Source organism: Leptonychotes weddellii, chromosome 11, assembly GCF_054177405.1.
Source record: "Leptonychotes weddellii isolate Sample4059 chromosome 11, ASM5417740v2, whole genome shotgun sequence".
Lineage (NCBI taxonomy): Eukaryota > Metazoa > Chordata > Mammalia > Carnivora > Phocidae > Leptonychotes > Leptonychotes weddellii.
Window position 1 is genome coordinate 5,018,785 of NC_138379.1, and position 6,806 is coordinate 5,025,590.

At 57.6% G+C, this 6,806-nt stretch overlaps 1 protein-coding gene across 6 annotated transcripts in view; it reads left to right on the forward strand.

Moving 5' to 3' along the window:
• Positions 1–6,806, forward strand: part of PC (pyruvate carboxylase) — a 96,030-nt gene that overhangs the window by 64,324 nt on the left and 24,900 nt on the right. For 3 of the 6 annotated variants that reach the window (XM_081797707.1, XM_081797708.1, XM_081797709.1), the window contains one exon: positions 5,193–5,545. The exons of the other annotated variants lie outside the window; for them this stretch is intronic. The gene's annotated coding sequence lies outside the window, so the exon portion shown is untranslated. The remainder of the gene's footprint in view (positions 1–5,192; positions 5,546–6,806) is intronic. 6 annotated transcript variants of the gene reach the window in all.

Consider the following 6,806-nt stretch of genomic DNA (forward strand, 5'->3'; position numbering starts at 1 on the left):
GGGGGATCATGGCCCTCCCAGCACCTTGATTTGAGCCCATGTAACTGATGCTGAACTTCTGGCCTCCAAAACGGAGAGGGAATAGATCTTTGTTGCTTTAAGCCACGAAGTCTGTGGTGATTTGTGACGCTTGTGCCAGCAAACTCATGCAGGAAGCTGGCGGATCCCGCCTGGTCCCCTCGCCAGGTGGGACTTGCGGCATCACGCTGGCATCTCCAAGCGCCCTCGCCACCGCCGCCGGAGTGCACGTCCCCAGCATCGGGACTGCTTTGTGCCAGTCTTCCTGTTCTGCTCTCTGGGCAGTGTCCTCAACCGTCTTCTCATTCTTCTATTTATTATGGTTAAAAATGTCTGCAACTCTATTTTTAATTTCCTAGAGCTCTTTCTCGTTGCCTTTAAAATAGCTGCCGCCTCTCAATGCAATAGCTTCTCTTACTTCTCCGAGATTAATTATAGTTTTTTTCCTAACTATCTGCTCTCCATATTACTCTTCTCCTCAGAGTTCCCTGTTTTATTCCCCATTTGTTTTGGTGAGTTTGGGGTGATTGCCTCAAATAGCTGGTGATCTTGGCTGTCCATTCATACTGAAGACTGACACAGACGCGGGTCGGAAAGCCTGGCTGCAGTGGGACTCGAGGGCTGCTCATCGCCGGCCACCACACCCCTTGGAGGAGAGACTGAGGCAGCCGCTTCCCCAGCACCTGCCAGTCGCTGCCGCTCTGCCCTGGGCTGGTGGCTTCCTTGAGAGGGGTCCTCGCCATGCCGCCTGCCTGTCAGCCCGGGGCCACTTTGTGGAAGCTGAGGGGTGTGTGGCGTCCCTGTCCTGCCTGGCCACCCTTCCCCGGCTCCCCGGGCTCTGTCTGCCACCTGTCCCCCCCGGGCGGAGCCTCTCCAGGGCCTGGGGGCCAGGGCTAGCGCCATCTGGCCTGCCTGGGTCTCACCTCCCTTGACTCTAGACCCTTGCCCTCGGGGCACAGGGAACTGTCGCGGGGGTGTTGGGAGGACCTGGCATGTGACCTGAGGGGTCTCAGGACCGAGCAGTCCTCCCGGGGGCCGCGGGTGTTGCTCTTCCTCGCTGCTCGCTACCTACACTTCTGTGTTAACGGGGCATCACTGGGCATCACTGCTGTTCATTCCTGCTTTTCAAGCAGGAGCCACGAGTCCTCCTTACCTGTGGCCACTACCCCTCGTCTAAGAGGTGCTGGTGGTGTTGCTGCCGCCGTGTTTCTGGGTTCTCGTTGTCTCTGGCCTACATTAGAACATCTTCCTCATTTGTCTTCCACCTTCTAGTCTTTCCTCCTCACATCCAGCTTCCTCAGAACGGCCGGAGGGGTCCCGCCACACTGCAGGTCTCTTCTCCCCTGCCTGGTTTCTTGGCTGGCACCTCCCGACCCCAGGGATACGGTCCTCGTCCCTTGCTGTGCTTGCAAGCTCCTGACCTGGTGTCCGAGTCCAGGTGCTGGCCCTTGACCTCCTCCTGAGCACCTTCACTCCTGCCTCTGGCCTCAGTGCACAGCCACTACAAGGCTGTTCCCTCCTTTGCCTTCGCTCCAGCTGCCCCACGCCTGAACCGCCTCCCCCTTCTCCTCGTCCTTGAAGATTCGGCCCTGGTGTCCTTCAGGAGGTCGTCCTGCTGCCTGCCCGCTCTCCGTGCAGCTGCATGCTCGTGCTGGCGCTGCTCGCTGCTCGTGGTCGCTGCCTCCCACTCGGCCTTCCCTGGAGGGGACACTGACCACAATCCTAAATAGCTCCGTACTCTGAAGGCCCTGCTGTGGCCTGGGTCAGCCTGAGCAGGTGAAAGAAGGGGACATTTTTACCAGCCTGTGGCCTCCCTTGTCCTGGTCCTTGGTTTTAGGGTCTCAGTAGGTTCTGGTCATCAGTGGAGAACCTGGGTCTGCTTGTTTCCTAGGGCTGCCAAAGCAAAGTCCCCGAAACTCATAACAGAGATTTATTATCTCACACTTCTGGAGGCCAGAAGTCTAAAATCAAGGTGTCGGCAGGGCCTTGCTTCCTCCAAAAGCTGTAGGGGAGGGTCCTTCCTTATCTCCTGACTTCTGGTACTTTCTAGCAAGCCTTCTAGATGAATCTTTCTGGACACATGACCGTCTTCTCCCTGTGTGTCTTCATAGGATCTGCCCTCTGTGTTTGTCTTTCTCTGGTTCCAAATTTCCCCTTTTTATAAGGACATCAAGCATATTGTATTAGGGCCCACCCTAAGGGCCTCAATTTCACTGAATACCCATGCAGTTCCAACTAAGGTCACATTCTGAGGCCCTGGGGTTTGGGGCTTCCATAGGCCTCCTTGGGGAACACGGTTCAGCCCATACACTGGCATCTACTTTCCTGCCACCCTGGGACTGGGGAGAACTGCGTGAACAAGTGGGGAGGGTGTCCTCCATGACTTTTCAGCGGGGGTGGTGTGCCGTGAAGGGGTCAGGGAGCTTCCTGGCCCACCCGCGTGCCTGCTGCATTCTGGGGTCTGTCTCCCTGCACAGCCACTGTCCAGAATGGAGTGCCAGTTGCCTTGCTCAGCCCTCCTGGTTCCCATCTTCTGTTTGGGAGGAGCTTTTTGCTGAACTTGCCCTTTCAGCTAAACTTCCTTGTTAACACTTTGGGCTCTAATCTGTGTGTAAGAGGCACTTGTATGTCCCACTAACTTGTGTGTGCTGCTCCTAGGAGGGGCTGTGACTCTTTGTCTCAGCATTCCATAATATTTCTGGAAACTCGTGATCTGAAGGATTCGTTCATTTGTTTGTTCATTAATTCATTCCCCAGACATTTAATCACGGCGTCAGGCACAGTACAGAGGACAAGGGAGACAGGAAAGGACAAAATAAACCGAGGATCCCGTCACCAAGGTCCTCCCAGTGTCTCGTGAGATGGGTCAACGAATCGTTATAACATTAAGTGCTCCTTCCCGAGGACAGATGTGACCTCACAGACATCCTCCATAGACAGGAAGACAGTGGAGTGTGGCAAGGACAGTGACAGAGCTTTTCCAGGGAGGGTGTGGAGCTCGCTGAGGAGGTGTGATGTCCAGGAATGCCTTCTGAGTGAGTCCTAAAGGATGTGGAGCTGTCAGGGCCAGTGGCCTTCTGACGCTCTGGTACCTGGGCAGGCGTGCGCAGGTCGGCAGTAGCTCTCCTTTTGCACCAGGGGGCAGTGTTCAACCTGCCAGTCTCCCCTGCCCTTGAAAGAGGCTGGGTCAGGGCAGCCCCTGCTATGCCAGTTGCACCCTCCTCATCCCTGTCCTTCCTGCCACTGCCCTGCAGGCCCAGACCCCTGGCTCGCCTCCTTTCTCGGAGCCTGATCCATGCCCCTGCCTACATATCCTGGCAGCCCACGCAGCACCATTTGTCCCAGTGTGGCTGTCCCACCCTCTTCCCCTGTCCCTGCAGCCTTAAATCAAGGGCTTGTGGGGCCATGCTGGCGTGGCTCTGAACCACGGAGGCCACTCACGGTAGCAGGCAGCTGAGCTGCCCCAGGCCACGTGCTGTTTCCTCTCCCGTCTCTGACTTTGGTATTCTCGTTCTCCTTTCTTCTTGTCTGTCACCTTCCCTGCTTTTGTGTCCTCTCTTCAGCTCCCCCTACCCAGACATCTCAGCCTTAGTCAAGCCTCTCTTGGGCGCTTTGATACCGGCTGAGTTCTTTCCTTTCATCTGTCCCTGCTGGCCACCAGCCCTGGGGCCCCCGTTGGACACGGTTAGGACAGCGCAGAGCTGCCTGGAGAGAAAGCTCCCCAGGAGTGGCCCCATCCATCAGAGGCTCGCTTCTGCCACGGCTGGAGTCCTCTGCCAAGAGCTCCTTCCTTCTGCTTTTGACCTGCTTTTGCTGGCACTGCCGAGGCCAGCTGGGGGCCGGGGCTGGAGCCTGGTGGGGGTGCGCGTGCTGGGAGGGTCAGGGGAGCAGATGTATGGGAATCTTGTTCGTTCATTTGGAGATCCCTGGGGCCTGTTTCTGAGCCACTCTCCCTTCTTCTCACCCCCTCTGGCTGCCCTCCTACATGGATGTGCCGAGGGGCTTGGGAACGGGCGGCGGGGAGCCCAGACTGTGGGCTTCCAAAACCTCCATCAGCCAGGCACCCCCAAAGCAGGGCCATGGCTTCCCCTTCCGGTGTGCCTCCTGCCCACAGCTGCCCTCCGAGGCTGTAGGAGATGCTACATGACAGCTATTTAGGGTGGAAACTCTGGACAGATCCTTTTTTTTTTTTAAAGATTTTATTTATTTATTTGAGAGACACAGCAAGAGAGGGAACAGGGGGAGTGGGAGAGGGAGAGGCAGGCTTCCCACGGAGCAGGGAGCCCCAACGTGGGGCTCAATCCCAGGACCCTGGGACCATGACCTGAGCCGAAGGCGCCCCTGACAGATCCTTGAAGGAGCATTCCAGGGCCTGACGCTTGGCTCCACCACGAAGGTGGCAGCCTTACCCTGGTCCCAGCAGGGCTCCTCTGGCTGAGAGCACACCCACCCTGAGCACAGTGGCCGTATTGTGTGGACAAAAATGTGGACGACGATGGCCTGACAGCCGAATTTTGTGCTGTTCCTGGTTGCAAGAGGCAGCCTAGGAGATGTAGTTTAGGTCTGCAGTGGTGGTACTTCTAGTGACATTTTGGTGACTTATTGGACAAATTGAAGCTAGCCTAGCTTACTGGGGACACAGGATTGCTGGCACTGTTGGCCTGCTCCCTGGTGGGACCTGCAGAGGCCACTGGTGGCCCTGCTGGAAGTTCAGGCCAGTGACGGCTTTTATCAGGAGTGGGATTTTTGGGGTTTTGGTTTCCAAGCGCCCATCACGCTGTGCTTTCGATGAAAGCCACAACTTACTCCTTTAGTTGGTGAAGACTCCATATGCCCTGATGGATCAGAGCTCCCGCTCTGGAGGGCGGCATACACATTGGCCTCAAAACCAGCCCTGCTGGGTGGCCTGGGTGTGGTTCCTTACCTGTAAAGGGTGCGATGAGGAATGGTAAGAGTTGCCTGAGTTAGTACTTGATTACATCCCGTGCGTAGCTCCGTACCTGGTGAAGACTAAAGGCGCTGCTCGGGGTGCGGTCGGCACGGGTCCCCACCTGCCAGCACTGGCCTGGCACGTAGGCAGAGCTGGGGAGTGCTGCGTGTCCTCAAAGCCAAGCGGGCGGGCCATCAAGACTGGGCAGAAGGCGCCCCGACCTTTCCCCTCCCTCCTTCCACAGGTTGTTGTAGGCACCTTCCTGACTTGATTGTTACCACTGCCTTCTCGAAGGAGAGCGCTGAGCTTATTGATCCAGTGTTGGAGGAGAAATCGAAGCGGAGAGAAGCAGGAAGTGTGGAGTCGTGCTGAGAGGCGGCGGGGAGAAAGCGGGTGTTGCAGACACCCCCTGCCTCACTGTGCCTCCGCTTGCTGGCAGGGCGCTGTTTATGCGGCCCGAGTGAGAGTCAAAGCCGTCTTGCTCCCTGTCTCTAATGCACACCCCGAGGCCAAGGAAAGGGATCTGTCAGCTGGCATTTGCAAAAAATAGCGAACAGGCCTCTCTGGGACGGTCAGCTCTCTGGAGAGGAAACCAGGGTAAGGGGTCTGCGGGTGATGGTTGTTGCTTTTCTCTTACTCACGGCTTCTTTCCCCATCGCTGAGACCAGGGAAGGAGATGTTTGCTCCTGTGCATCCCCCGTGTGGAGCAAGGCGACATGGTGTGCCTGGGGCAGGTAACCAGGCGCTTGCTGTGCTTGGGCCGCATCTGAGCGGCCTCTCCTCCTGAGGAGGGAGAGCAGCCTCCCCAGCCCAAGGGTTCCAGGGCTTTCCAAGATGCCAGGTTTGGTTAACGAGGCCCTTGGAGCTTTTAAGGGAGATTCTTAGCCAAACTGTCCGTGAGTTTGAGGATTTCTTAGTTACCATCCACCCACCGAAAACCCATGCTGGGAGCCTGGCCCCAGCCGCACACCACTCACCTGTGACCAGCACCTGTGGCTGTTCTCTGCCCTGGTGTGAGGATGACGAGGATGCCACCTGGAACAGCGCCCGAGGGAAGGCCGACACTCCGGAGGCTGTTTTTGGGAAAGTGCCAGTGTGAGGTGAGGCTGGCACTCAGGTCACTCCACGATGCCAGGGCTTGATCTCTGAGCAAGGGGCCCCATTTAATGCCAGAGGCAGCCCCTCTAGGAGGGCTGTGGGAAGGGAGCCTGGTACCCGGCGGCCTCCCCATTGCCCTCCGCTCCCACCCCAGGGGCTCTGCTTCTACTGGTGGGTCTGGCCAGGTGCCTCCAACAGTGAAGCTTCCTGCCTCCATCCCACCTCCCCCCACCAAGCACTGCACAGGGGCCTCTCCTCCCTTCTGGGTTGGGAGAGGGGGCGAGATTCAGGGAGCAGTGGAATCTGCCCACTCAGCACCTCCCTTTGGCCCATCCCAGAGCCCACAAGCTCAACATACCCAGAGTGGACTCATCACACACGACCCACGAATGTCCTGCTTCCCGGAGGAAGAGGGTTCTGTGAGGCAGCCCACCTCTGTCCTTCAGGTTTCCTCCAGCTGTAGTTGATTCTGGAAAGGCCTCAGGAGGCACCAGGCAACTGACCGCCCACCCCTGGGTTTCAGGTCTAGGAGGAGAGTAGAATTTGACAAGGGAAGAGGCTGGGTGCTGAGCTAGCCAAATTCTAAGAAGGGTGGACATGTTCTGGGAATGAGAGGACATTTTACTTCATCCCTGGTCCTTCTGTCCCCGGCCCAGAGCCCAGCTCTTGGTGTGTAAGGTGGTCTCGCCAGGGAAGGCCAGGCTGCAGGGTCTGTGAGAATCAGACATGGGAGTGTGTGTGGTGGCGGGGGGGGGGGGGG